The 25,128-nt window shown below is 48.4% G+C and overlaps 50 non-coding genes across 50 annotated transcripts; 33 read left to right on the plus strand and 17 right to left on the minus strand.

Moving 5' to 3' along the window:
• Nucleotides 1–342: 342 nt before the first annotated feature.
• Nucleotides 343–415, minus strand: trnaa-agc. Its single transcript has one exon. It is a non-coding gene; the product is annotated as a tRNA-Ala (tRNA).
• An 80-nt stretch (nt 416–495) lies between these two features.
• Nucleotides 496–569, plus strand: trnai-aau. The gene has a single exon. It is a non-coding gene; the product is annotated as a tRNA-Ile (tRNA).
• A 226-nt stretch (nt 570–795) lies between these two features.
• On the plus strand, nt 796–868 carry trnar-ucg. Its single transcript has one exon. It is a non-coding gene; the product is annotated as a tRNA-Arg (tRNA).
• Nucleotides 869–1,767: 899 nt separating this feature from the next.
• trnaa-agc lies at nt 1,768–1,840 on the minus strand. The gene has a single exon. It is a non-coding gene; the product is annotated as a tRNA-Ala (tRNA).
• Nucleotides 1,841–1,949: 109 nt separating this feature from the next.
• trnai-aau lies at nt 1,950–2,023 on the plus strand. The gene has a single exon. It is a non-coding gene; the product is annotated as a tRNA-Ile (tRNA).
• A 226-nt stretch (nt 2,024–2,249) lies between these two features.
• trnar-ucg lies at nt 2,250–2,322 on the plus strand. The gene has a single exon. It is a non-coding gene; the product is annotated as a tRNA-Arg (tRNA).
• An 899-nt stretch (nt 2,323–3,221) lies between these two features.
• Nucleotides 3,222–3,294, minus strand: trnaa-agc. Its single transcript has one exon. It is a non-coding gene; the product is annotated as a tRNA-Ala (tRNA).
• A 109-nt stretch (nt 3,295–3,403) lies between these two features.
• Nucleotides 3,404–3,477, plus strand: trnai-aau. Its single transcript has one exon. It is a non-coding gene; the product is annotated as a tRNA-Ile (tRNA).
• Nucleotides 3,478–3,703: 226 nt separating this feature from the next.
• Nucleotides 3,704–3,776, plus strand: trnar-ucg. Its single transcript has one exon. It is a non-coding gene; the product is annotated as a tRNA-Arg (tRNA).
• An 899-nt stretch (nt 3,777–4,675) lies between these two features.
• trnaa-agc lies at nt 4,676–4,748 on the minus strand. Its single transcript has one exon. It is a non-coding gene; the product is annotated as a tRNA-Ala (tRNA).
• A 109-nt stretch (nt 4,749–4,857) lies between these two features.
• On the plus strand, nt 4,858–4,931 carry trnai-aau. Its single transcript has one exon. It is a non-coding gene; the product is annotated as a tRNA-Ile (tRNA).
• Nucleotides 4,932–5,157: 226 nt separating this feature from the next.
• trnar-ucg lies at nt 5,158–5,230 on the plus strand. The gene has a single exon. It is a non-coding gene; the product is annotated as a tRNA-Arg (tRNA).
• An 899-nt stretch (nt 5,231–6,129) lies between these two features.
• Nucleotides 6,130–6,202, minus strand: trnaa-agc. Its single transcript has one exon. It is a non-coding gene; the product is annotated as a tRNA-Ala (tRNA).
• A 109-nt stretch (nt 6,203–6,311) lies between these two features.
• On the plus strand, nt 6,312–6,385 carry trnai-aau. Its single transcript has one exon. It is a non-coding gene; the product is annotated as a tRNA-Ile (tRNA).
• Nucleotides 6,386–6,611: 226 nt separating this feature from the next.
• Nucleotides 6,612–6,684, plus strand: trnar-ucg. Its single transcript has one exon. It is a non-coding gene; the product is annotated as a tRNA-Arg (tRNA).
• An 899-nt stretch (nt 6,685–7,583) lies between these two features.
• Nucleotides 7,584–7,656, minus strand: trnaa-agc. Its single transcript has one exon. It is a non-coding gene; the product is annotated as a tRNA-Ala (tRNA).
• Nucleotides 7,657–7,765: 109 nt separating this feature from the next.
• Nucleotides 7,766–7,839, plus strand: trnai-aau. Its single transcript has one exon. It is a non-coding gene; the product is annotated as a tRNA-Ile (tRNA).
• A 226-nt stretch (nt 7,840–8,065) lies between these two features.
• trnar-ucg lies at nt 8,066–8,138 on the plus strand. Its single transcript has one exon. It is a non-coding gene; the product is annotated as a tRNA-Arg (tRNA).
• Nucleotides 8,139–9,037: 899 nt separating this feature from the next.
• On the minus strand, nt 9,038–9,110 carry trnaa-agc. Its single transcript has one exon. It is a non-coding gene; the product is annotated as a tRNA-Ala (tRNA).
• Nucleotides 9,111–9,219: 109 nt separating this feature from the next.
• trnai-aau lies at nt 9,220–9,293 on the plus strand. Its single transcript has one exon. It is a non-coding gene; the product is annotated as a tRNA-Ile (tRNA).
• A 226-nt stretch (nt 9,294–9,519) lies between these two features.
• Nucleotides 9,520–9,592, plus strand: trnar-ucg. Its single transcript has one exon. It is a non-coding gene; the product is annotated as a tRNA-Arg (tRNA).
• An 899-nt stretch (nt 9,593–10,491) lies between these two features.
• Nucleotides 10,492–10,564, minus strand: trnaa-agc. Its single transcript has one exon. It is a non-coding gene; the product is annotated as a tRNA-Ala (tRNA).
• Nucleotides 10,565–10,673: 109 nt separating this feature from the next.
• trnai-aau lies at nt 10,674–10,747 on the plus strand. The gene has a single exon. It is a non-coding gene; the product is annotated as a tRNA-Ile (tRNA).
• A 226-nt stretch (nt 10,748–10,973) lies between these two features.
• Nucleotides 10,974–11,046, plus strand: trnar-ucg. The gene has a single exon. It is a non-coding gene; the product is annotated as a tRNA-Arg (tRNA).
• An 899-nt stretch (nt 11,047–11,945) lies between these two features.
• On the minus strand, nt 11,946–12,018 carry trnaa-agc. The gene has a single exon. It is a non-coding gene; the product is annotated as a tRNA-Ala (tRNA).
• A 109-nt stretch (nt 12,019–12,127) lies between these two features.
• On the plus strand, nt 12,128–12,201 carry trnai-aau. The gene has a single exon. It is a non-coding gene; the product is annotated as a tRNA-Ile (tRNA).
• Nucleotides 12,202–12,427: 226 nt separating this feature from the next.
• Nucleotides 12,428–12,500, plus strand: trnar-ucg. Its single transcript has one exon. It is a non-coding gene; the product is annotated as a tRNA-Arg (tRNA).
• Nucleotides 12,501–13,399: 899 nt separating this feature from the next.
• Nucleotides 13,400–13,472, minus strand: trnaa-agc. The gene has a single exon. It is a non-coding gene; the product is annotated as a tRNA-Ala (tRNA).
• Nucleotides 13,473–13,581: 109 nt separating this feature from the next.
• trnai-aau lies at nt 13,582–13,655 on the plus strand. The gene has a single exon. It is a non-coding gene; the product is annotated as a tRNA-Ile (tRNA).
• Nucleotides 13,656–13,881: 226 nt separating this feature from the next.
• trnar-ucg lies at nt 13,882–13,954 on the plus strand. Its single transcript has one exon. It is a non-coding gene; the product is annotated as a tRNA-Arg (tRNA).
• Nucleotides 13,955–14,853: 899 nt separating this feature from the next.
• Nucleotides 14,854–14,926, minus strand: trnaa-agc. The gene has a single exon. It is a non-coding gene; the product is annotated as a tRNA-Ala (tRNA).
• Nucleotides 14,927–15,035: 109 nt separating this feature from the next.
• Nucleotides 15,036–15,109, plus strand: trnai-aau. Its single transcript has one exon. It is a non-coding gene; the product is annotated as a tRNA-Ile (tRNA).
• A 226-nt stretch (nt 15,110–15,335) lies between these two features.
• Nucleotides 15,336–15,408, plus strand: trnar-ucg. The gene has a single exon. It is a non-coding gene; the product is annotated as a tRNA-Arg (tRNA).
• Nucleotides 15,409–16,489: 1,081 nt separating this feature from the next.
• On the plus strand, nt 16,490–16,563 carry trnai-aau. Its single transcript has one exon. It is a non-coding gene; the product is annotated as a tRNA-Ile (tRNA).
• Nucleotides 16,564–17,740: 1,177 nt separating this feature from the next.
• On the minus strand, nt 17,741–17,813 carry trnaa-agc. Its single transcript has one exon. It is a non-coding gene; the product is annotated as a tRNA-Ala (tRNA).
• Nucleotides 17,814–17,922: 109 nt separating this feature from the next.
• On the plus strand, nt 17,923–17,996 carry trnai-aau. Its single transcript has one exon. It is a non-coding gene; the product is annotated as a tRNA-Ile (tRNA).
• A 226-nt stretch (nt 17,997–18,222) lies between these two features.
• Nucleotides 18,223–18,295, plus strand: trnar-ucg. The gene has a single exon. It is a non-coding gene; the product is annotated as a tRNA-Arg (tRNA).
• An 899-nt stretch (nt 18,296–19,194) lies between these two features.
• Nucleotides 19,195–19,267, minus strand: trnaa-agc. The gene has a single exon. It is a non-coding gene; the product is annotated as a tRNA-Ala (tRNA).
• A 109-nt stretch (nt 19,268–19,376) lies between these two features.
• Nucleotides 19,377–19,450, plus strand: trnai-aau. Its single transcript has one exon. It is a non-coding gene; the product is annotated as a tRNA-Ile (tRNA).
• A 226-nt stretch (nt 19,451–19,676) lies between these two features.
• Nucleotides 19,677–19,749, plus strand: trnar-ucg. Its single transcript has one exon. It is a non-coding gene; the product is annotated as a tRNA-Arg (tRNA).
• An 899-nt stretch (nt 19,750–20,648) lies between these two features.
• trnaa-agc lies at nt 20,649–20,721 on the minus strand. The gene has a single exon. It is a non-coding gene; the product is annotated as a tRNA-Ala (tRNA).
• A 109-nt stretch (nt 20,722–20,830) lies between these two features.
• trnai-aau lies at nt 20,831–20,904 on the plus strand. The gene has a single exon. It is a non-coding gene; the product is annotated as a tRNA-Ile (tRNA).
• A 226-nt stretch (nt 20,905–21,130) lies between these two features.
• On the plus strand, nt 21,131–21,203 carry trnar-ucg. The gene has a single exon. It is a non-coding gene; the product is annotated as a tRNA-Arg (tRNA).
• Nucleotides 21,204–22,102: 899 nt separating this feature from the next.
• trnaa-agc lies at nt 22,103–22,175 on the minus strand. The gene has a single exon. It is a non-coding gene; the product is annotated as a tRNA-Ala (tRNA).
• A 109-nt stretch (nt 22,176–22,284) lies between these two features.
• trnai-aau lies at nt 22,285–22,358 on the plus strand. The gene has a single exon. It is a non-coding gene; the product is annotated as a tRNA-Ile (tRNA).
• Nucleotides 22,359–22,584: 226 nt separating this feature from the next.
• Nucleotides 22,585–22,657, plus strand: trnar-ucg. The gene has a single exon. It is a non-coding gene; the product is annotated as a tRNA-Arg (tRNA).
• Nucleotides 22,658–23,556: 899 nt separating this feature from the next.
• trnaa-agc lies at nt 23,557–23,629 on the minus strand. The gene has a single exon. It is a non-coding gene; the product is annotated as a tRNA-Ala (tRNA).
• A 109-nt stretch (nt 23,630–23,738) lies between these two features.
• Nucleotides 23,739–23,812, plus strand: trnai-aau. Its single transcript has one exon. It is a non-coding gene; the product is annotated as a tRNA-Ile (tRNA).
• Nucleotides 23,813–24,038: 226 nt separating this feature from the next.
• On the plus strand, nt 24,039–24,111 carry trnar-ucg. The gene has a single exon. It is a non-coding gene; the product is annotated as a tRNA-Arg (tRNA).
• Nucleotides 24,112–25,010: 899 nt separating this feature from the next.
• Nucleotides 25,011–25,083, minus strand: trnaa-agc. Its single transcript has one exon. It is a non-coding gene; the product is annotated as a tRNA-Ala (tRNA).
• Between the last annotated feature and the right edge of the window lie 45 nt (nt 25,084–25,128).

Below are 25,128 nucleotides of genomic sequence, written 5' to 3' on the forward strand. Positions count from 1 at the left end.
AAGTTAGTGACTGGTTTTCCCCATTGACATACTGTATGTCTCGTGCAGTATTTTCCTGAGAAGTTCTTGGCCACGCCCGTGGGCTCAGAGGGCTGAAGCGTGGAGTTAGATTCACCAACTGTGAGTATTCAAAGTTTTCAAGGAGATGATTATGAAAAAGGCAAAAGCTGCCTGAGAACAGAAGGTAAATGTCCTCCAGAAGGTCAGGCATAGTTATGTTCCTCAGCAAGAAAGTATCGTGGTGACAAAACACAATATCCTTTTGTAATGGCGTGATTGTGGGACATCAGCCTCCAAACAAAAAGTAGTGGATGCTGTCTGGCTCCACAGAAAAGGAGGTAATGGAGAATGCGGGCATCGATCCCGCTACCTCTCGCATGCTAAGCGAGCGCTCTACCATTTGAGCTAATTCCCCTCTTAAAGACAATTACGAGAGAGCAATTGCTTCCCTGTCATTGTATAAGGGACGTGGTCGTAAGAGGACTCTCAGCAGCGGGCCAGTTAGCTCAGCTGGTTAGAGCGTGGTGCTAATAACGCCAAGGTCACAGGTTCGATCCCTGTACTGGCCAGGAACTGTTGCTGTAAAGGCACAAGTCCTTGTGCCGCGCCTACAGATGGAAAGAAAGTTGATGTAAACTTCCCACTGTTTCTCACCCATGGGTTGACCAACAGTGCCACATTGTCTCACACGTGTATCCCATGAAGGCGAAAGCTTCACGTCCAAAGTCCAGCTCCTTCTTATTCTACACTACTACCAACGTAGCCCCGTTGAAATGTACTCGTCCCTATCCACGTGACCACGTGGCCTAAAGGACAAGGCGTCTGACTTCGGATCAGAAGATTGAGGGTTCGAATCCCTTCGTGGTTGGATGCCCCCACTTCTGTCCGATTCGCGTATGTGTCTGTTGAGTAAAGAAAATCCCAATGAGAGGCTGTGAACATGGACGTCAAACAACGTGACGTGGCTGACTATGGGTCAAAACTACTAGTCCGGTCACAGAGATGCAGGAGATTACACAAGGTGTGTGGTGAAAGCTTTAGGAACTTAGAGGAAATATGTCTTCTCTGTGATCAACATTTGTGTCAGAGGGTGTACCTGTAAGAATTCGGCACCCTTGCTCTGCTTATTATGGGCACAATCAGCAGGAGTAACGCTCTGGAGGAATCCTGCTTTACGTCAGTTCCTCCGAATCAAGGCATTGTGCGTTTCCTGCCATGAAGATTTGGATGCACAGCGTTGACTTTACAATGCTGCGACATTGACTTTCGGGGAAAAGACCCATTTCACACCAAAGAAGAAACGGGAATGGAGAATGCGGGCGTCGATCCCGCTGCCTCTCACATGCAAAGCGAGCGCTCTACCATTTGAGCTAATTCCCCTCTGGAGGTGCCACCTGGGGAAGTATTCACCAGGTGTAACCAATGAAGTTAGTGACTGGTTTTCCCCATTGACATACTGTATGTCTCGTGCAGTATTTTCCTGAGAAGTTCTTGGCCACGCCCGTGGGCTCAGAGGACTAAAGCGTGGAGTTAGATTCACCAACTGTGAGTATTCAAAGTTTTCAAGGAGATGATTATGAAAAAGGCAAAAGCTGCTTGAGAACAGAAGGTAAATGTCCTCCAGAAGGTCAGGCATAGTTATGTTCCTCAGCAAGAAAGTATCGTGGTGACAAAACACAATATCCTTTTGTAATGGCGTGATTGTGGGACATCAGCCTCCAAACAAAAAGTAGTGGATGCTGTCTGGCTCCACAGAAAAGGAGGTAATGGAGAATGCGGGCATCGATCCCGCTACCTCTCGCATGCTAAGCGAGCGCTCTACCATTTGAGCTAATTCCCCTCTTAAAGACACTTACGAGAGAGGCGCCAACAGGTCGCAAAATACTCGAAAGCAATTGCTTCCCTGTCATTGTATAAGGGACGTGGTCGTAAGAGGACTCTCAGCAGCGGGCCAGTTAGCTCAGCTGGTTAGAGCGTGGTGCTAATAACGCCAAGGTCACAGGTTCGATCCCTGTACTGGCCAGGAACTGTTGCTGTAAAGGCACAAGTCCTTGTGCCGCGCCTACAGATGGAAAGAAAGTTGATGTAAACTTCCCACTGTTTCTCACCCATGGGTTGACCAACAGTGCCACATTGTCTCACACGTGTATCCCATGAAGGCGAAAGCTTCACGTCCAAAGTCCAGCTCCTTCTTACTCTACACTACTACCAACGTAGCCCCGTTGAAATGTACTCGTCCCTATCCACGTGACCACGTGGCCTAAAGGACAAGGCGTCTGACTTCGGATCAGAAGATTGAGGGTTCGAATCCCTTCGTGGTTGGATGCCCCCACTTCTGTCCGATTCGCGTATGTGTCTGTTGAGTAAAGAAAATCCCAATGAGAGGCTGTGAACATGGACGTCAAACAACGTGACGTGGCTGACTATGGGTCAAAACTACTAGTCCGGTCACAGAGATGCAGGAGATTACACAAGGTGTGTGGTGAAAGCTTTAGGAACTTAGAGGAAATATGTCTTCTCTGTGATCAACATTTGTGTCAGAGGGTGTACCTGTAAGAATTCGGCACCCTTGCTCTGCTTATTATGGGCACAATCAGCAGGAGTAACGCTCTGGAGGAATCCTGCTTTACGTCAGTTCCTCCGAATCAAGGCATTGTGCGTTTCCTGCCATGAAGATTTGGATGCACAGCGTTGACTTTACAATGCTGCGACATTGACTTTCGGGGAAAAGACCCATTTCACACCAAAGAAGAAACGGGAATGGAGAATGCGGGCGTCGATCCCGCTGCCTCTCACATGCAAAGCGAGCGCTCTACCATTTGAGCTAATTCCCCTCTGGAGGTGCCACCTGGGGAAGTATTCACCAGGTGTAACCAATGAAGTTAGTGACTGGTTTTCCCCATTGACATACTGTATGTCTCGTGCAGTATTTTCCTGAGAAGTTCTTGGCCACGCCCGTGGGCTCAGAGGGCTAAAGCGTGGAGTTAGATTCACCAACTGTGAGTATTCAAAGTTTTCAAGGAGATGATTATGAAAAAGGCAAAAGCTGCCTGAGAACAGAAGGTAAATGTCCTCCAGAAGGTCAGGCATAGTTATGTTCCTCAGCAAGAAAGTATCGTGGTGACAAAACACAATATCCTTTTGTAATGGCGTGATTGTGGGACATCAGCCTCCAAACAAAAAGTAGTGGATGCTGTCTGGCTCCACAGAAAAGGAGGTAATGGAGAATGCGGGCATCGATCCCGCTACCTCTCGCATGCTAAGCGAGCGCTCTACCATTTGAGCTAATTCCCCTCTTAAAGACAATTACGAGAGAGGCGCCAACAGGTCGCAAAATACTCGAAAGCAATTGCTTCCCTGTCATTGTATAAGGGACGTGGTCGTAAGAGGACTCTCAGCAGCGGGCCAGTTAGCTCAGCTGGTTAGAGCGTGGTGCTAATAACGCCAAGGTCACAGGTTCGATCCCTGTACTGGCCAGGAACTGTTGCTGTAAAGGCACAAGTCCTTGTGCCGCGCCTACAGATGGAAAGAAAGTTGATGTAAACTTCCCACTGTTTCTCACCCATGGGTTGACCAACAGTGCCACATTGTCTCACACGTGTATCCCATGAAGGCGAAAGCTTCACGTCCAAAGTCCAGCTCCTTCTTACTCTACACTACTACCAACGTAGCCCCGTTGAAATGTACTCGTCCCTATCCACGTGACCACGTGGCCTAAAGGACAAGGCGTCTGACTTCGGATCAGAAGATTGAGGGTTCGAATCCCTTCGTGGTTGGATGCCCCCACTTCTGTCCGATTCGCGTATGTGTCTGTTGAGTAAAGAAAATCCCAATGAGAGGCTGTGAACATGGACGTCAAACAACGTGACGTGGCTGACTATGGGTCAAAACTACTAGTCCGGTCACAGAGATGCAGGAGATTACACAAGGTGTGTGGTGAAAGCTTTAGGAACTTAGAGGAAATATGTCTTCTCTGTGATCAACATTTGTGTCAGAGGGTGTACCTGTAAGAATTCGGCACCCTTGCTCTGCTTATTATGGGCACAATCAGCAGGAGTAACGCTCTGGAGGAATCCTGCTTTACGTCAGTTCCTCCGAATCAAGGCATTGTGCGTTTCCTGCCATGAAGATTTGGATGCACAGCGTTGACTTTACAATGCTGCGACATTGACTTTCGGGGAAAAGACCCATTTCACACCAAAGAAGAAACGGGAATGGAGAATGCGGGCGTCGATCCCGCTGCCTCTCACATGCAAAGCGAGCGCTCTACCATTTGAGCTAATTCCCCTCTGGAGGTGCCACCTGGGGAAGTATTCACCAGGTGTAACCAATGAAGTTAGTGACTGGTTTTCCCCATTGACATACTGTATGTCTCGTGCAGTATTTTCCTGAGAAGTTCTTGGCCACGCCCGTGGGCTCAGAGGGCTAAAGCGTGGAGTTAGATTCACCAACTGTGAGTATTCAAAGTTTTCAAGGAGATGATTATGAAAAAGGCAAAAGCTGCCTGAGAACAGAAGGTAAATGTCCTCCAGAAGGTCAGGCATAGTTATGTTCCTCAGCAAGAAAGTATCGTGGTGACAAAACACAATATCCTTTTGTAATGGCGTGATTGTGGGACATCAGCCTCCAAACAAAAAGTAGTGGATGCTGTCTGGCTCCACAGAAAAGGAGGTAATGGAGAATGCGGGCATCGATCCCGCTACCTCTCGCATGCTAAGCGAGCGCTCTACCATTTGAGCTAATTCCCCTCTTAAAGACAATTACGAGAGAGGCGCCAACAGGTCGCAAAATACTCGAAAGCAATTGCTTCCCTGTCATTGTATAAGGGACGTGGTCGTAAGAGGACTCTCAGCAGCGGGCCAGTTAGCTCAGCTGGTTAGAGCGTGGTGCTAATAACGCCAAGGTCACAGGTTCGATCCCTGTACTGGCCAGGAACTGTTGCTGTAAAGGCACAAGTCCTTGTGCCGCGCCTACAGATGGAAAGAAAGTTGATGTAAACTTCCCACTGTTTCTCACCCATGGGTTGACCAACAGTGCCACATTGTCTCACACGTGTATCCCATGAAGGCGAAAGCTTCACGTCCAAAGTCCAGCTCCTTCTTACTCTACACTACTACCAACGTAGCCCCGTTGAAATGTACTCGTCCCTATCCACGTGACCACGTGGCCTAAAGGACAAGGCGTCTGACTTCGGATCAGAAGATTGAGGGTTCGAATCCCTTCGTGGTTGGATGCCCCCACTTCTGTCCGATTCGCGTATGTGTCTGTTGAGTAAAGAAAATCCCAATGAGAGGCTGTGAACATGGACGTCAAACAACGTGACGTGGCTGACTATGGGTCAAAACTACTAGTCCGGTCACAGAGATGCAGGAGATTACACAAGGTGTGTGGTGAAAGCTTTAGGAACTTAGAGGAAATATGTCTTCTCTGTGATCAACATTTGTGTCAGAGGGTGTACCTGTAAGAATTCGGCACCCTTGCTCTGCTTATTATGGGCACAATCAGCAGGAGTAACGCTCTGGAGGAATCCTGCTTTACGTCAGTTCCTCCGAATCAAGGCATTGTGCGTTTCCTGCCATGAAGATTTGGATGCACAGCGTTGACTTTACAATGCTGCGACATTGACTTTCGGGGAAAAGACCCATTTCACACCAAAGAAGAAACGGGAATGGAGAATGCGGGCGTCGATCCCGCTGCCTCTCACATGCAAAGCGAGCGCTCTACCATTTGAGCTAATTCCCCTCTGGAGGTGCCACCTGGGGAAGTATTCACCAGGTGTAACCAATGAAGTTAGTGACTGGTTTTCCCCATTGACATACTGTATGTCTCGTGCAGTATTTTCCTGAGAAGTTCTTGGCCACGCCCGTGGGCTCAGAGGGCTAAAGCGTGGAGTTAGATTCACCAACTGTGAGTATTCAAAGTTTTCAAGGAGATGATTATGAAAAAGGCAAAAGCTGCCTGAGAACAGAAGGTAAATGTCCTCCAGAAGGTCAGGCATAGTTATGTTCCTCAGCAAGAAAGTATCGTGGTGACAAAACACAATATCCTTTTGTAATGGCGTGATTGTGGGACATCAGCCTCCAAACAAAAAGTAGTGGATGCTGTCTGGCTCCACAGAAAAGGAGGTAATGGAGAATGCGGGCATCGATCCCGCTACCTCTCGCATGCTAAGCGAGCGCTCTACCATTTGAGCTAATTCCCCTCTTAAAGACAATTACGAGAGAGGCGCCAACAGGTCGCAAAATACTCGAAAGCAATTGCTTCCCTGTCATTGTATAAGGGACGTGGTCGTAAGAGGACTCTCAGCAGCGGGCCAGTTAGCTCAGCTGGTTAGAGCGTGGTGCTAATAACGCCAAGGTCACAGGTTCGATCCCTGTACTGGCCAGGAACTGTTGCTGTAAAGGCACAAGTCCTTGTGCCGCGCCTACAGATGGAAAGAAAGTTGATGTAAACTTCCCACTGTTTCTCACCCATGGGTTGACCAACAGTGCCACATTGTCTCACACGTGTATCCCATGAAGGCGAAAGCTTCACGTCCAAAGTCCAGCTCCTTCTTACTCTACACTACTACCAACGTAGCCCCGTTGAAATGTACTCGTCCCTATCCACGTGACCACGTGGCCTAAAGGACAAGGCGTCTGACTTCGGATCAGAAGATTGAGGGTTCGAATCCCTTCGTGGTTGGATGCCCCCACTTCTGTCCGATTCGCGTATGTGTCTGTTGAGTAAAGAAAATCCCAATGAGAGGCTGTGAACATGGACGTCAAACAACGTGACGTGGCTGACTATGGGTCAAAACTACTAGTCCGGTCACAGAGATGCAGGAGATTACACAAGGTGTGTGGTGAAAGCTTTAGGAACTTAGAGGAAATATGTCTTCTCTGTGATCAACATTTGTGTCAGAGGGTGTACCTGTAAGAATTCGGCACCCTTGCTCTGCTTATTATGGGCACAATCAGCAGGAGTAACGCTCTGGAGGAATCCTGCTTTACGTCAGTTCCTCCGAATCAAGGCATTGTGCGTTTCCTGCCATGAAGATTTGGATGCACAGCGTTGACTTTACAATGCTGCGACATTGACTTTCGGGGAAAAGACCCATTTCACACCAAAGAAGAAACGGGAATGGAGAATGCGGGCGTCGATCCCGCTGCCTCTCACATGCAAAGCGAGCGCTCTACCATTTGAGCTAATTCCCCTCTGGAGGTGCCACCTGGGGAAGTATTCACCAGGTGTAACCAATGAAGTTAGTGACTGGTTTTCCCCATTGACATACTGTATGTCTCGTGCAGTATTTTCCTGAGAAGTTCTTGGCCACGCCCGTGGGCTCAGAGGGCTAAAGCGTGGAGTTAGATTCACCAACTGTGAGTATTCAAAGTTTTCAAGGAGATGATTATGAAAAAGGCAAAAGCTGCCTGAGAACAGAAGGTAAATGTCCTCCAGAAGGTCAGGCATAGTTATGTTCCTCAGCAAGAAAGTATCGTGGTGACAAAACACAATATCCTTTTGTAATGGCGTGATTGTGGGACATCAGCCTCCAAACAAAAAGTAGTGGATGCTGTCTGGCTCCACAGAAAAGGAGGTAATGGAGAATGCGGGCATCGATCCCGCTACCTCTCGCATGCTAAGCGAGCGCTCTACCATTTGAGCTAATTCCCCTCTTAAAGACAATTACGAGAGAGGCGCCAACAGGTCGCAAAATACTCGAAAGCAATTGCTTCCCTGTCATTGTATAAGGGACGTGGTCGTAAGAGGACTCTCAGCAGCGGGCCAGTTAGCTCAGCTGGTTAGAGCGTGGTGCTAATAACGCCAAGGTCACAGGTTCGATCCCTGTACTGGCCAGGAACTGTTGCTGTAAAGGCACAAGTCCTTGTGCCGCGCCTACAGATGGAAAGAAAGTTGATGTAAACTTCCCACTGTTTCTCACCCATGGGTTGACCAACAGTGCCACATTGTCTCACACGTGTATCCCATGAAGGCGAAAGCTTCACGTCCAAAGTCCAGCTCCTTCTTACTCTACACTACTACCAACGTAGCCCCGTTGAAATGTACTCGTCCCTATCCACGTGACCACGTGGCCTAAAGGACAAGGCGTCTGACTTCGGATCAGAAGATTGAGGGTTCGAATCCCTTCGTGGTTGGATGCCCCCACTTCTGTCCGATTCGCGTATGTGTCTGTTGAGTAAAGAAAATCCCAATGAGAGGCTGTGAACATGGACGTCAAACAACGTGACGTGGCTGACTATGGGTCAAAACTACTAGTCCGGTCACAGAGATGCAGGAGATTACACAAGGTGTGTGGTGAAAGCTTTAGGAACTTAGAGGAAATATGTCTTCTCTGTGATCAACATTTGTGTCAGAGGGTGTACCTGTAAGAATTCGGCACCCTTGCTCTGCTTATTATGGGCACAATCAGCAGGAGTAACGCTCTGGAGGAATCCTGCTTTACGTCAGTTCCTCCGAATCAAGGCATTGTGCGTTTCCTGCCATGAAGATTTGGATGCACAGCGTTGACTTTACAATGCTGCGACATTGACTTTCGGGGAAAAGACCCATTTCACACCAAAGAAGAAACGGGAATGGAGAATGCGGGCGTCGATCCCGCTGCCTCTCACATGCAAAGCGAGCGCTCTACCATTTGAGCTAATTCCCCTCTGGAGGTGCCACCTGGGGAAGTATTCACCAGGTGTAACCAATGAAGTTAGTGACTGGTTTTCCCCATTGACATACTGTATGTCTCGTGCAGTATTTTCCTGAGAAGTTCTTGGCCACGCCCGTGGGCTCAGAGGGCTAAAGCGTGGAGTTAGATTCACCAACTGTGAGTATTCAAAGTTTTCAAGGAGATGATTATGAAAAAGGCAAAAGCTGCCTGAGAACAGAAGGTAAATGTCCTCCAGAAGGTCAGGCATAGTTATGTTCCTCAGCAAGAAAGTATCGTGGTGACAAAACACAATATCCTTTTGTAATGGCGTGATTGTGGGACATCAGCCTCCAAACAAAAAGTAGTGGATGCTGTCTGGCTCCACAGAAAAGGAGGTAATGGAGAATGCGGGCATCGATCCCGCTACCTCTCGCATGCTAAGCGAGCGCTCTACCATTTGAGCTAATTCCCCTCTTAAAGACAATTACGAGAGAGGCGCCAACAGGTCGCAAAATACTCGAAAGCAATTGCTTCCCTGTCATTGTATAAGGGACGTGGTCGTAAGAGGACTCTCAGCAGCGGGCCAGTTAGCTCAGCTGGTTAGAGCGTGGTGCTAATAACGCCAAGGTCACAGGTTCGATCCCTGTACTGGCCAGGAACTGTTGCTGTAAAGGCACAAGTCCTTGTGCCGCGCCTACAGATGGAAAGAAAGTTGATGTAAACTTCCCACTGTTTCTCACCCATGGGTTGACCAACAGTGCCACATTGTCTCACACGTGTATCCCATGAACGCGAAAGCTTCACGTCCAAAGTCCAGCTCCTTCTTACTCTACACTACTACCAACGTAGCCCCGTTGAAATGTACTCGTCCCTATCCACGTGACCACGTGGCCTAAAGGACAAGGCGTCTGACTTCGGATCAGAAGATTGAGGGTTCGAATCCCTTCGTGGTTGGATGCCCCCACTTCTGTCCGATTCGCGTATGTGTCTGTTGAGTAAAGAAAATCCCAATGAGAGGCTGTGAACATGGACGTCAAACAACGTGACGTGGCTGACTATGGGTCAAAACTACTAGTCCGGTCACAGAGATGCAGGAGATTACACAAGGTGTGTGGTGAAAGCTTTAGGAACTTAGAGGAAATATGTCTTCTCTGTGATCAACATTTGTGTCAGAGGGTGTACCTGTAAGAATTCGGCACCCTTGCTCTGCTTATTATGGGCACAATCAGCAGGAGTAACGCTCTGGAGGAATCCTGCTTTACGTCAGTTCCTCCGAATCAAGGCATTGTGCGTTTCCTGCCATGAAGATTTGGATGCACAGCGTTGACTTTACAATGCTGCGACATTGACTTTCGGGGAAAAGACCCATTTCACACCAAAGAAGAAACGGGAATGGAGAATGCGGGCGTCGATCCCGCTGCCTCTCACATGCAAAGCGAGCGCTCTACCATTTGAGCTAATTCCCCTCTGGAGGTGCCACCTGGGGAAGTATTCACCAGGTGTAACCAATGAAGTTAGTGACTGGTTTTCCCCATTGACATACTGTATGTCTCGTGCAGTATTTTCCTGAGAAGTTCTTGGCCACGCCCGTGGGCTCAGAGGGCTAAAGCGTGGAGTTAGATTCACCAACTGTGAGTATTCAAAGTTTTCAAGGAGATGATTATGAAAAAGGCAAAAGCTGCCTGAGAACAGAAGGTAAATGTCCTCCAGAAGGTCAGGCATAGTTATGTTCCTCAGCAAGAAAGTATCGTGGTGACAAAACACAATATCCTTTTGTAATGGCGTGATTGTGGGACATCAGCCTCCAAACAAAAAGTAGTGGATGCTGTCTGGCTCCACAGAAAAGGAGGTAATGGAGAATGCGGGCATCGATCCCGCTACCTCTCGCATGCTAAGCGAGCGCTCTACCATTTGAGCTAATTCCCCTCTTAAAGACAATTACGAGAGAGGCGCCAACAGGTCGCAAAATACTCGAAAGCAATTGCTTCCCTGTCATTGTATAAGGGACGTGGTCGTAAGAGGACTCTCAGCAGCGGGCCAGTTAGCTCAGCTGGTTAGAGCGTGGTGCTAATAACGCCAAGGTCACAGGTTCGATCCCTGTACTGGCCAGGAACTGTTGCTGTAAAGGCACAAGTCCTTGCGCCGCGCCTACAGATGGAAAGAAAGTTGATGTAAACTTCCCACTGTTTCTCACCCATGGGTTGACCAACAGTGCCACATTGTCTCACACGTGTATCCCATGAAGGCGAAAGCTTCACGTCCAAAGTCCAGCTCCTTCTTACTCTACACTACTACCAACGTAGCCCCGTTGAAATGTACTCGTCCCTATCCACGTGACCACGTGGCCTAAAGGACAAGGTGTCTGACTTCGGATCAGAAGATTGAGGGTTCGAATCCCTTCGTGGTTGGATGCCCCCACTTCTGTCCGATTCGCGTATGTGTCTGTTGAGTAAAGAAAATCCCAATGAGAGGCTGTGAACATGGACGTCAAACAACGTGACGTGGCTGACTATGGGTCAAAACTACTAGTGCGGTCACAGAGATGCAGGAGATTACACAAGGTGTGTGGTGAAAGCTTTAGGAACTTAGAGGAAATATGTCTTCTCTGTGATCAACATTTGTGTCAGAGGGTGTACCTGTAAGAATTCGGCACCCTTGCTCTGCTTATTATGGGCACAATCAGCAGGAGTAACGCTCTGGAGGAATCCTGCTTTACGTCAGTTCCTCCGAATCAAGGCATTGTGCGTTTCCTGCCATGAAGATTTGGATGCACAGCGTTGACTTTACAATGCTGCGACATTGACTTTCGGGGAAAAGACCCATTTCACACCAAAGAAGAAACGGGAATGGAGAATGCGGGCGTCGATCCCGCTGCCTCTCACATGCAAAGCGAGCGCTCTACCATTTGAGCTAATTCCCCTCTGGAGGTGCCACCTGGGGAAGTATTCACCAGGTGTAACCAATGAAGTTAGTGACTGGTTTTCCCCATTGACATACTGTATGTCTCGTGCAGTATTTTCCTGAGAAGTTCTTGGCCACGCCCGTGGGCTCAGAGGACTAAAGCGTGGAGTTAGATTCACCAACTGTGAGTATTCAAAGTTTTCAAGGAGATGATTATGAAAAAGGCAAAAGCTGCTTGAGAACAGAAGGTAAATGTCCTCCAGAAGGTCAGGCATAGTTATGTTCCTCAGCAAGAAAGTATCGTGGTGACAAAACACAATATCCTTTTGTAATGGCGTGATTGTGGGACATCAGCCTCCAAACAAAAAGTAGTGGATGCTGTCTGGCTCCACAGAAAAGGAGGTAATGGAGAATGCGGGCATCGATCCCGCTACCTCTCGCATGCTAAGCGAGCGCTCTACCATTTGAGCTAATTCCCCTCTTAAAGACAATTACGAGAGAGGCGCCAACAGGTCGCAAAATACTCGAAAGCAATTGCTTCCCTGTCATTGTATAAGGGACGTGGTCGTAAGAGGACTCTCAGCAGCGGGCCAGTTAGCTCAGCTGGTTAGAGCGTGGTGCTAATAACGCCAAGGTCACAGGTTCGATCCCTGTACTGGCCAGGAACTGTTGCTGTAAAGGCACAAGTCCTTGCGCCGCGCCTACAGATGGAAAGAAAGTTGATGTAAACTTCCCACTGTTTCTCACCCATGGGTTGACCAACAGTGCCACATTGTCTCACACGTGTATCCCATGAAGGCGAAAGCTTCACGTCCAAAGTCCAGCTCCTTCTTACTCTACACTACTACCAACGTAGCCCCGTTGAAATGTACTCGTCCCTATCCACGTGACCACGTGGCCTAAAGGACAAGGCGTCTGACTTCGGATCAGAAGATTGAGGGTTCGAATCCCTTCGTGGTTGGATGCCCCCACTTCTGTCCGATTCGCGTATGTGTCTGTTGAGTAAAGAAAATCCCAATGAGAGGCTGTGAACATGGACGTCAAACAACGTGACGTGGCTGACTATGGGTCAAAACTACTAGTCCGGTCACAGAGATGCAGGAGATTACACAAGGTGTGTGGTGAAAGCTTTAGGAACTTAGAGGAAATATGTCTTCTCTGTGATCAACATTTGTGTCAGAGGGTGTACCTGTAAGAATTCGGCACCCTTGCTCTGCTTATTATGGGCACAATCAGCAGGAGTAACGCTCTGGAGGAATCCTGCTTTACGTCAGTTCCTCCGAATCAAGGCATTGTGCGTTTCCTGCCATGAAGATTTGGATGCACAGCGTTGACTTTACAATGCTGCGACATTGACTTTCGGGGAAAAGACCCATTTCACACCAAAGAAGAAACGGGAATGGAGAATGCGGGCGTCGATCCCGCTGCCTCTCACATGCAAAGCGAGCGCTCTACCATTTGAGCTAATTCCCCTCTGGAGGTGCCACCTGGGGAAGTATTCACCAGGTGTAACCAATGAAGTTAGTGACTGGTTTTCCCCATTGACATACTGTATGTCTCGTGCAGTATTTTCCTGAGAAGTTCTTGGCCACGCCCGTGGGCTCAGAGGACTAAAGCGTGGAGTTAGATTCACCAACTGTGAGTATTCAAAGTTTTCAAGGAGATGATTATGAAAAAGGCAAAAGCTGCTTGAGAACAGAAGGTAAATGTCCTCCAGAAGGTCAGGCATAGTTATGTTCCTCAGCAAGAAAGTATCGTGGTGACAAAACACAATATCCTTTTGTAATGGCGTGATTGTGGGACATCAGCCTCCAAACAAAAAGTAGTGGATGCTGTCTGGCTCCACAGAAAAGGAGGTAATGGAGAATGCGGGCATCGATCCCGCTACCTCTCGCATGCTAAGCGAGCGCTCTACCATTTGAGCTAATTCCCCTCTTAAAGACAATTACGAGAGAGGTGCCAACAGGTCGCAAAATACTCGAAAGCAATTGCTTCCCTGTCATTGTATAAGGGACGTGGTCGTAAGAGGACTCTCAGCAGCGGGCCAGTTAGCTCAGCTGGTTAGAGCGTGGTGCTAATAACGCCAAGGTCACAGGTTCGATCCCTGTACTGGCCAGGAACTGTTGCTGTAAAGGCACAAGTCCTTGCGCCGCGCCTACAGATGGAAAGAAAGTTGATGTAAACTTCCCACTGTTTCTCACCCATGGGTTGACCAACAGTGCCACATTGTCTCACACGTGTATCCCATGAAGGCGAAAGCTTCACGTCCAAAGTCCAGCTCCTTCTTACTCTACACTACTACCAACGTAGCCCCGTTGAAATGTACTCGTCCCTATCCACGTGACCACGTGGCCTAAAGGACAAGGCGTCTGACTTCGGATCAGAAGATTGAGGGTTCGAATCCCTTCGTGGTTGGATGCCCCCACTTCTGTCCGATTCGCGTATGTGTCTGTTGAGTAAAGAAAATCCCAATGAGAGGCTGTGAACATGGACGTCAAACAACGTGACGTGGCTGACTATGGGTCAAAACTACTAGTCCGGTCACAGAGATGCAGGAGATTACACAAGGTGTGTGGTGAAAGCTTTAGGAACTTAGAGGAAATATGTCTTCTCTGTGATCAACATTTGTGTCAGAGGGTGTACCTGTAAGAATTCGGCACCCTTGCTCTGCTTATTATGGGCACAATCAGCAGGAGTAACGCTCTGGAGGAATCCTGCTTTACGTCAGTTCCTCCGAATCAAGGCATTGTGCGTTTCCTGCCATGAAGATTTGGATGCACAGCGTTGACTTTACAATGCTGCGACATTGACTTTCGGGGAAAAGACCCATTTCACACCAAAGAAGAAACGGGAATGGAGAATGCGGGCGTCGATCCCGCTGCCTCTCACATGCAAAGCGAGCGCTCTACCATTTGAGCTAATTCCCCTCTGGAGGTGCCACCTGGGGAAGTATTCACCAGGTGTAACCAATGAAGTTAGTGACTGGTTTTCCCCATTGACATACTGTATGTCTCGTGCAGTATTTTCCTGAGAAGTTCTTGGTCACGCCCGTGGGCTCAGAGGACTAAAGCGTGGAGTTAGATTCACCAACTGTGAGTATTCAAAGTTTTCAAGGAGATGATTATGAAAAAGGCAAAAGCTGCTTGAGAACAGAAGGTAAATGTCCTCCAGAAGGTCAGGCATAGTTATGTTCCTCAGCAAGAAAGTATCGTGGTGACAAAACACAATATCCTTTTGTAATGGCGTGATTGTGGGACATCAGCCTCCAAACAAAAAGTAGTGGATGCTGTCTGGCTCCACAGAAAAGGAGGTAATGGAGAATGCGGGCATCGATCCCGCTACCTCTCGCATGCTAAGCGAGCGCTCTACCATTTGAGCTAATTCCCCTCTTAAAGACAATTACGAGAGAGGCGCCAACAGGTCGCAAAATACTCGAAAGCAATTGCTTCCCTGTCATTGTATAAGGGACGTGGTCGTAAGAGGACTCTCAGCAGCGGGCCAGTTAGCTCAGCTGGTTAGAGCGTGGTGCTAATAACGCCAAGGTCACAGGTTCGATCCCTGTACTGGCCAGGAACTGTTGCTGTAAAGGCACAAGTCCTTGTGCCGCGCCTACAGATGGAAAGAAAGTTGATGTAAACTTCCCACTGTTTCTCACCCATGGGTTGACCAACAGTGCCACATTGTCTCACACGTGTATCCCATGAAGGCGAAAGCTTCACGTCCAAAGTCCAGCTCCTTCTTACTCTACACTACTACCAACGTAGCCCCGTTGAAATGTACTCGTCCCTATCCACGTGACCACGTGGCCTAAAGGACAAGGCGTCTGACTTCGGATCAGAAGATTGAGGGTTCGAATCCCTTCGTGGTTGGATGCCCCCACTTCTGTCCGATTCGCGTATGTGTCTGTTGAGTAAAGAAAATCCCAATGAGAGGCTGTGAACATGGACGTCAAACAACGTGACGTGGCTGACTATGGGTCAAAACTACTAGTCCGGTCACAGAGATGCAGGAGATTACACAAGGTGTGTGGTGAAAGCTTTAGGAACTTAGAGGAAATATGTCTTCTCTGTGATCAACATTTGTGTCAGAGGGTGTACCTGTAAGAATTCGGCACCCTTGCTCTGCTTATTATGGGCACAATCAGCAGGAGTAACGCTCTGGAGGAATCCTGCTTTACGTCAGTTCCTCCGAATCAAGGCATTGTGCGTTTCCTGCCATGAAGATTTGGATGCACAGCGTTGACTTTACAATGCTGCGACATTGACTTTCGGGGAAAAGACCCATTTCACACCAAAGAAGAAACGGGAATGGAGAATGCGGGCGTCGATCCCGCTGCCTCTCACATGCAAAGCGAGCGCTCTACCATTTGAGCTAATTCCCCTCTGGAGGTGCCACCTGGGGAAGTATTCACCAGGTGTAACCAATGAAGTTAGTGACTGGTTTTCCCCATTGACATACTGTATGTCTCGTGCAGTATTTTCCTGAGAAGTTCTTGGCCACGCCCGTGGGCTCAGAGGACTAAAGCGTGGAGTTAGATTCACCAACTGTGAGTATTCAAAGTTTTCAAGGAGATGATTATGAAAAAGGCAAAAGCTGCTTGAGAACAGAAGGTAAATGTCCTCCAGAAGGTCAGGCATAGTTATGTTCCTCAGCAAGAAAGTATCGTGGTGACAAAACACAATATCCTTTTGTAATGGCGTGATTGTGGGACATCAGCCTCCAAACAAAAAGTAGTGGATGCTGTCTGGCTCCACAGAAAAGGAGGTAATGGAGAATGCGGGCATCGATCCCGCTACTTCTCGCATGCTAAGCGAGCGCTCTACCATTTGAGCTAATTCCCCTCTTAAAGACAATTACGAGAGAGGTGCCAACAGGTCGCAAAATACTCGAAAGCAATTGCTTCCCTGTCATTGTATAAGGGACGTGGTCGTAAGAGGACTCTCAGCAGCGGGCCAGTTAGCTCAGCTGGTTAGAGCGTGGTGCTAATAACGCCAAGGTCACAGGTTCGATCCCTGTACTGGCCAGGAACTGTTGCTGTAAAGGCACAAGTCCTTGTGCCGCACCTACAGATGGAAAGAAAGTTGATGTAAACTTCCCACTGTTTCTCACCCATGGGTTGACCAACAGTGCCACATTGTCTCACACGTGTATCCCATGAAGGCGAAAGCTTCACGTCCAAAGTCCAGCTCCTTCTTACTCTACACTACTACCAACGTAGCCCCGTTGAAATGTACTCGTCCCTATCCAAGTGACCACGTGGCCTAAAGGACAAGGCGTCTGACTTCGGATCCCTTCGTGGTTGGATGCCCCCACTTCTGTCCGATTCGCGTATGTGTCTGTTGAGTAAAGAAAATCCCAATGAGAGGCTGTGAACATGGACGTCAAACAACGTGACGTGGCTGACTATGGGTCAAAACTACTAGTCCGGTCACAGAGATGCAGGAGATTACACAAGGTGTGTGGTGAAAGCTTTAGGAACTTAGAGGAAATATGTCTTCTCTGTGATCAACATTTGTGTCAGAGGGTGTACCTGTAAGAATTCGGCACCCTTGCTCTGCTTATTATGGGCACAATCAGCAGGAGTAACGCTCTGGAGGAATCCTGCTTTACGTCAGTTCCTCCGAATCAAGGCATTGTGCGTTTCCTGCCATGAAGATTTGGATGCACAGCGTTGACTTTACAATGCTGCGACATTGACTTTCGGGGAAAAGACCCATTTCACACCAAAGAAGAAACGGGAATGGAGAATGCGGGCGTCGATCCCGCTGCCTCTCACATGCAAAGCGAGCGCTCTACCATTTGAGCTAATTCCCCTCTGGAGGTGCCACCTGGGGAAGTATTCACCAGGTGTAACCAATGAAGTTAGTGACTGGTTTTCCCCATTGACATACTGTATGTCTCGTGCAGTATTTTCCTGAGAAGTTCTTGGTCACGCCCGTGGGCTCAGAGGACTAAAGCGTGGAGTTAGATTCACCAACTGTGAGTATTCAAAGTTTTCAAGGAGATGATTATGAAAAAGGCAAAAGCTGCTTGAGAACAGAAGGTAAATGTCCTCCAGAAGGTCAGGCATAGTTATGTTCCTCAGCAAGAAAGTATCGTGGTGACAAAACACAATATCCTTTTGTAATGGCGTGATTGTGGGACATCAGCCTCCAAACAAAAAGTAGTGGATGCTGTCTGGCTCCACAGAAAAGGAGGTAATGGAGAATGCGGGCATCGATCCCGCTACCTCTCGCATGCTAAGCGAGCGCTCTACCATTTGAGCTAATTCCCCTCTTAAAGACAATTACGAGAGAGGCGCCAACAGGTCGCAAAATACTCGAAAGCAATTGCTTCCCTGTCATTGTATAAGGGACGTGGTCGTAAGAGGACTCTCAGCAGCGGGCCAGTTAGCTCAGCTGGTTAGAGCGTGGTGCTAATAACGCCAAGGTCACAGGTTCGATCCCTGTACTGGCCAGGAACTGTTGCTGTAAAGGCACAAGTCCTTGTGCCGCGCCTACAGATGGAAAGAAAGTTGATGTAAACTTCCCACTGTTTCTCACCCATGGGTTGACCAACAGTGCCACATTGTCTCACACGTGTATCCCATGAAGGCGAAAGCTTCACGTCCAAAGTCCAGCTCCTTCTTACTCTACACTACTACCAACGTAGCCCCGTTGAAATGTACTCGTCCCTATCCACGTGACCACGTGGCCTAAAGGACAAGGCGTCTGACTTCGGATCAGAAGATTGAGGGTTCGAATCCCTTCGTGGTTGGATGCCCCCACTTCTGTCCGATTCGCGTATGTGTCTGTTGAGTAAAGAAAATCCCAATGAGAGGCTGTGAACATGGACGTCAAACAACGTGACGTGGCTGACTATGGGTCAAAACTACTAGTCCGGTCACAGAGATGCAGGAGATTACACAAGGTGTGTGGTGAAAGCTTTAGGAACTTAGAGGAAATATGTCTTCTCTGTGATCAACATTTGTGTCAGAGGGTGTACCTGTAAGAATTCGGCACCCTTGCTCTGCTTATTATGGGCACAATCAGCAGGAGTAACGCTCTGGAGGAATCCTGCTTTACGTCAGTTCCTCCGAATCAAGGCATTGTGCGTTTCCTGCCATGAAGATTTGGATGCACAGCGTTGACTTTACAATGCTGCGACATTGACTTTCGGGGAAAAGACCCATTTCACACCAAAGAAGAAACGGGAATGGAGAATGCGGGCGTCGATCCCGCTGCCTCTCACATGCAAAGCGAGCGCTCTACCATTTGAGCTAATTCCCCTCTGGAGGTGCCACCTGGGGAAGTATTCACCAGGTGTAACCAATGAAGTTAGTGACTGGTTTTCCCCATTGACATACTGTATGTCTCGTGCAGTATTTTCCTGAGAAGTTCTTGGCCACGCCCGTGGGCTCAGAGGGCTAAAGTGTGGAGTTAGATTCACCAACTGTGAGTATTCAAAGTTTTCAAGGAGATGATTATGAAAAAGGCAAAAGCTGCCTGAGAACAGAAGGTAAATGTCCTCCAGAAGGTCAGGCATAGTTATGTTCCTCAGCAAGAAAGTATCGTGGTGACAAAACACAATATCCTTTTGTAATGGCGTGATTGTGGGACATCAGCCTCCAAACAAAAAGTAGTGGATGCTGTCTGGCTCCACAGAAAAGGAGGTAATGGAGAATGCGGGCATCGATCCCGCTACCTCTCGCATGCTAAGCGAGCGCTCTACCATTTGAGCTAATTCCCCTCTTAAAGACAATTACGAGAGAGGCGCCAACAGGTCGCAAAATACTCGAAAGCAATTGCTTCCCTGTCATTGTATAAGGGACGTGGTCGTAAGAGGACTCTCAGCAGCGGGCCAGTTAGCTCAGCTGGTTAGAGCGTGGTGCTAATAACGCCAAGGTCACAGGTTCGATCCCTGTACTGGCCAGGAACTGTTGCTGTAAAGGCACAAGTCCTTGTGCCGCGCCTACAGATGGAAAGAAAGTTGATGTAAACTTCCCACTGTTTCTCACCCATGGGTTGACCAACAGTGCCACATTGTCTCACACGTGTATCCCATGAAGGCGAAAGCTTCACGTCCAAAGTCCAGCTCCTTCTTACTCTACACTACTACCAACGTAGCCCCGTTGAAATGTACTCGTCCCTATCCACGTGACCACGTGGCCTAAAGGACAAGGCGTCTGACTTCGGATCAGAAGATTGAGGGTTCGAATCCCTTCGTGGTTGGATGCCCCCACTTCTGTCCGATTCGCGTATGTGTCTGTTGAGTAAAGAAAATCCCAATGAGAGGCTGTGAACATGGACGTCAAACAACGTGACGTGGCTGACTATGGGTCAAAACTACTAGTGCGGTCACAGAGATGCAGGAGATTACACAAGGTGTGTGGTGAAAGCTTTAGGAACTTAGAGGAAATATGTCTTCTCTGTGATCAACATTTGTGTCAGAGGGTGTACCTGTAAGAATTCGGCACCCTTGCTCTGCTTATTATGGGCACAATCAGCAGGAGTAACGCTCTGGAGGAATCCTGCTTTACGTCAGTTCCTCCGAATCAAGGCATTGTGCGTTTCCTGCCATGAAGATTTGGATGCACAGCGTTGACTTTACAATGCTGCGACATTGACTTTCGGGGAAAAGACCCATTTCACACCAAAGAAGAAACGGGAATGGAGAATGCGGGCGTCGATCCCGCTGCCTCTCACATGCAAAGCGAGCGCTCTACCATTTGAGCTAATTCCCCTCTGGAGGTGCCACCTGGGGAAGTATTCACCAGGTGTAACCAATGAAGTTAGTGACTGGTTTTCCCCATTGACATACTGTATGTCTCGTGCAGTATTTTCCTGAGAAGTTCTTGGCCACGCCCGTGGGCTCAGAGGGCTAAAGTGTGGAGTTAGATTCACCAACTGTGAGTATTCAAAGTTTTCAAGGAGATGATTATGAAAAAGGCAAAAGCTGCCTGAGAACAGAAGGTAAATGTCCTCCAGAAGGTCAGGCATAGTTATGTTCCTCAGCAAGAAAGTATCGTGGTGACAAAACACAATATCCTTTTGTAATGGCGTGATTGTGGGACATCAGCCTCCAAACAAAAAGTAGTGGATGCTGTCTGGCTCCACAGAAAAGGAGGTAATGGAGAATGCGGGCATCGATCCCGCTACCTCTCGCATGCTAAGCGAGCGCTCTACCATTTGAGCTAATTCCCCTCTTAAAGACAATTACGAGAGAGGCGCCAACAGGTCGCAAAATACTCGAAAGCAATTGCTTCCCTGTCATTGTATAAGGGACGTGGTCGTAAGAGGACTCTCAGCAGCGGGCCAGTTAGCTCAGCTGGTTAGAGCGTGGTGCTAATAACGCCAAGGTCACAGGTTCGATCCCTGTACTGGCCAGGAACTGTTGCTGTAAAGGCACAAGTCCTTGTGCCGCGCCTACAGATGGAAAGAAAGTTGATGTAAACTTCCCACTGTTTCTCACCCATGGGTTGACCAACAGTGCCACATTGTCTCACACGTGTATCCCATGAAGGCGAAAGCTTCACGTCCAAAGTCCAGCTCCTTCTTACTCTACACTACTACCAACGTAGCCCCGTTGAAATGTACTCGTCCCTATCCACGTGACCACGTGGCCTAAAGGACAAGGCGTCTGACTTCGGATCAGAAGATTGAGGGTTCGAATCCCTTCGTGGTTGGATGCCCCCACTTCTGTCCGATTCGCGTATGTGTCTGTTGAGTAAAGAAAATCCCAATGAGAGGCTGTGAACATGGACGTCAAACAACGTGACGTGGCTGACTATGGGTCAAAACTACTAGTCCGGTCACAGAGATGCAGGAGATTACACAAGGTGTGTGGTGAAAGCTTTAGGAACTTAGAGGAAATATGTCTTCTCTGTGATCAACATTTGTGTCAGAGGGTGTACCTGTAAGAATTCGGCACCCTTGCTCTGCTTATTATGGGCACAATCAGCAGGAGTAACGCTCTGGAGGAATCCTGCTTTACGTCAGTTCCTCTGAATCAAGGCATTGTGCGTTTCCTGCCATGAAGATTTGGATGCACAGCGTTGACTTTACAATGCTGCGACATTGACTTTCGGGGAAAAGACCCATTTCACACCAAAGAAGAAACGGGAATGGAGAATGCGGGCGTCGATCCCGCTGCCTCTCACATGCAAAGCGAGCGCTCTACCATTTGAGCTAATTCCCCTCTGGAGGTGCCACCTGGGGAAGTATTCACCAGGTGTAACCAATGAAGTTAGTGACTGGTTTTCCCCATTGACATACTGTATGTCTCGTGCAGTATTTTCCTGAGAAGTTCTTGGCCACGCCCGTGGGCTCAGAGGGCTAAAGCGTGGAGTTAGATTCACCAACTGTGAGTATTCAAAGTTTTCAAGGAGATGATTATGAAAAAGGCAAAAGCTGCCTGAGAACAGAAGGTAAATGTCCTCCAGAAGGTCAGGCATAGTTATGTTCCTCAGCAAGAAAGTATCGTGGTGACAAAACACAATATCCTTTTGTAATGGCGTGATTGTGGGACATCAGCCTCCAAACAAAAAGTAGTGGATGCTGTCTGGCTCCACAGAAAAGGAGGTAATGGAGAATGCGGGCATCGATCCCGCTACCTCTCGCATGCTAAGCGAGCGCTCTACCATTTGAGCTAATTCCCCTCTTAAAGACAATTACGAGAGAGGCGCCAACAGGTCGCAAAATACTCGAAAGCAATTGCTTCCCTGTCATTGTATAAGGGACGTGGTCGTAAGAGGACTCTCAGCAGCGGGCCAGTTAGCTCAGCTGGTTAGAGCGTGGTGCTAATAACGCCAAGGTCACAGGTTCGATCCCTGTACTGGCCAGGAACTGTTGCTGTAAAGGCACAAGTCCTTGTGCCGCGCCTACAGATGGAAAGAAAGTTGATGTAAACTTCCCACTGTTTCTCACCCATGGGTTGACCAACAGTGCCACATTGTCTCACACGTGTATCCCATGAAGGCGAAAGCTTCACGTCCAAAGTCCAGCTCCTTCTTACTCTACACTACTACCAACGTAGCCCCGTTGAAATGTACTCGTCCCTATCCACGTGACCACGTGGCCTAAAGGACAAGGCGTCTGACTTCGGATCAGAAGATTGAGGGTTCGAATCCCTTCGTGGTTGGATGCCCCCACTTCTGTCCGATTCGCGTATGTGTCTGTTGAGTAAAGAAAATCCCAATGAGAGGCTGTGAACATGGACGTCAAACAACGTGACGTGGCTGACTATGGGTCAAAACTACTAGTGCGGTCACAGAGATGCAGGAGATTACACAAGGTGTGTGGTGAAAGCTTTAGGAACTTAGAGGAAATATGTCTTCTCTGTGATCAACATTTGTGTCAGAGGGTGTACCTGTAAGAATTCGGCACCCTTGCTCTGCTTATTATGGGCACAATCAGCAGGAGTAACGCTCTGGAGGAATCCTGCTTTACGTCAGTTCCTCCGAATCAAGGCATTGTGCGTTTCCTGCCATGAAGATTTGGATGCACAGCGTTGACTTTACAATGCTGCGACATTGACTTTCGGGGAAAAGACCCATTTCACACCAAAGAAGAAACGGGAATGGAGAATGCGGGCGTCGATCCCGCTGCCTCTCACATGCAAAGCGAGCGCTCTACCATTTGAGCTAATTCCCCTCTGGAGGTGCCACCTGGGGAAGTATTCACCAGGTGTAACCAATGAAGTTAGTGACTGGTTTTCCCCATTGACATACTGTATGTCTCGTGCAGTATTTTCCTGAGAAGTTCTTGGCCACGCCCGTGGGCTCAGAGGGCTAAAGCGTGGAGTTAGATTCACCAACTGTGAGTATTCAAAGTTTTCAAGGAGATGATTATGAAAAAGGCAAAAGCTGCCTGAGAACAGAAGGTAAATGTCCTCCAGAAGGTCAGGCATAGTTATGTTCCTCAGCAAGAAAGTATCGTGGTGACAAAACACAATATCCTTTTGTAATGGCGTGATTGTGGGACATCAGCCTCCAAACAAAAAGTAGTGGATGCTGTCTGGCTCCACAGAAAAGGAGGTAATGGAGAATGCGGGCATCGATCCCGCTACCTCTCGCATGCTAAGCGAGCGCTCTACCATTTGAGCTAATTCCCCTCTTAAAGACAATTACGAGAGAGGCGCCAACAGGTCGCAAAATACTCGAAAGCAATTGCTTCCCTGTCATTGTATAAGGGACGTGGTCGTAAGAGGACTCTCAGCAGCGGGCCAGTTAGCTCAGCTGGTTAGAGCGTGGTGCTAATAACGCCAAGGTCACAGGTTCGATCCCTGTACTGGCCAGGAACTGTTGCTGTAAAGGCACAAGTCCTTGTGCCGCGCCTACAGATGGAAAGAAAGTTGATGTAAACTTCCCACTGTTTCTCACCCATGGGTTGACCAACAGTGCCACATTGTCTCACACGTGTATCCCATGAAGGCGAAAGCTTCACGTCCAAAGTCCAGCTCCTTCTTACTCTACACTACTACCAACGTAGCCCCGTTGAAATGTACTCGTCCCTATCCACGTGACCACGTGGCCTAAAGGACAAGGCGTCTGACTTCGGATCAGAAGATTGAGGGTTCGAATCCCTTCGTGGTTGGATGCCCCCACTTCTGTCCGATTCGCGTATGTGTCTGTTGAGTAAAGAAAATCCCAATGAGAGGCTGTGAACATGGACGTCAAACAACGTGACGTGGCTGACTATGGGTCAAAACTACTAGTCCGGTCACAGAGATGCAGGAGATTACACAAGGTGTGTGGTGAAAGCTTTAGGAACTTAGAGGAAATATGTCTTCTCTGTGATCAACATTTGTGTCAGAGGGTGTACCTGTAAGAATTCGGCACCCTTGCTCTGCTTATTATGGGCACAATCAGCAGGAGTAACGCTCTGGAGGAATCCTGCTTTACGTCAGTTCCTCCGAATCAAGGCATTGTGCGTTTCCTGCCATGAAGATTTGGATGCACAGCGTTGACTTTACAATGCTGCGACATTGACTTTCGGGGAAAAGACCCATTTCACACCAAAGAAGAAACGGGAATGGAGAATGCGGGCGTCGATCCCGCTGCCTCTCACATGCAAAGCGAGCGCTCTACCATTTGAGCTAATTCCCCTCTGGAGGTGCCACCTGGGGAAGTATTCACCAGGTGTAACCAATGAAGTTAGTGACTGGTTTTCCCCATTGACATACTGTATGTCTCGTGCAGTATTTTCCTGAGAAGTTCTTGGCCACGCCCGTGGGCTCAGAGGGCTAAAGTGTGGAGTTAGATTCACCAACTGTGAGTATTCAAAGTTTTCAAGGAGATGATTATGAAAAAGGCAAAAGCTGCCTGAGAACAGAAGGTAAATGTCCTCCAGAAGGTCAGGCATAGTTATGTTCCTCAGCAAGAAAGTATCGTGGTGACAAAACACAATATCCTTTTGTAATGGCGTGATTGTGGGACATCAGCCTCCAAACAAAAAGTAGTGGATGCTGTCTGGCTCCACAGAAAAGGAGGTAATGGAGAATGCGGGCATCGATCCCGCTACCTCTCGCATGCTAAGCGAGCGCTCTACCATTTGAGCTAATTCCCCTCTTAAAGACAATTACGAGAGAGGCGCCAACAGGTCGCAAAATAC

The sequence above is a fragment of the Thunnus maccoyii genome, chromosome 6 (assembly GCF_910596095.1).
Source record: "Thunnus maccoyii chromosome 6, fThuMac1.1, whole genome shotgun sequence".
Taxonomy (NCBI): domain Eukaryota; kingdom Metazoa; phylum Chordata; class Actinopteri; order Scombriformes; family Scombridae; genus Thunnus; species Thunnus maccoyii.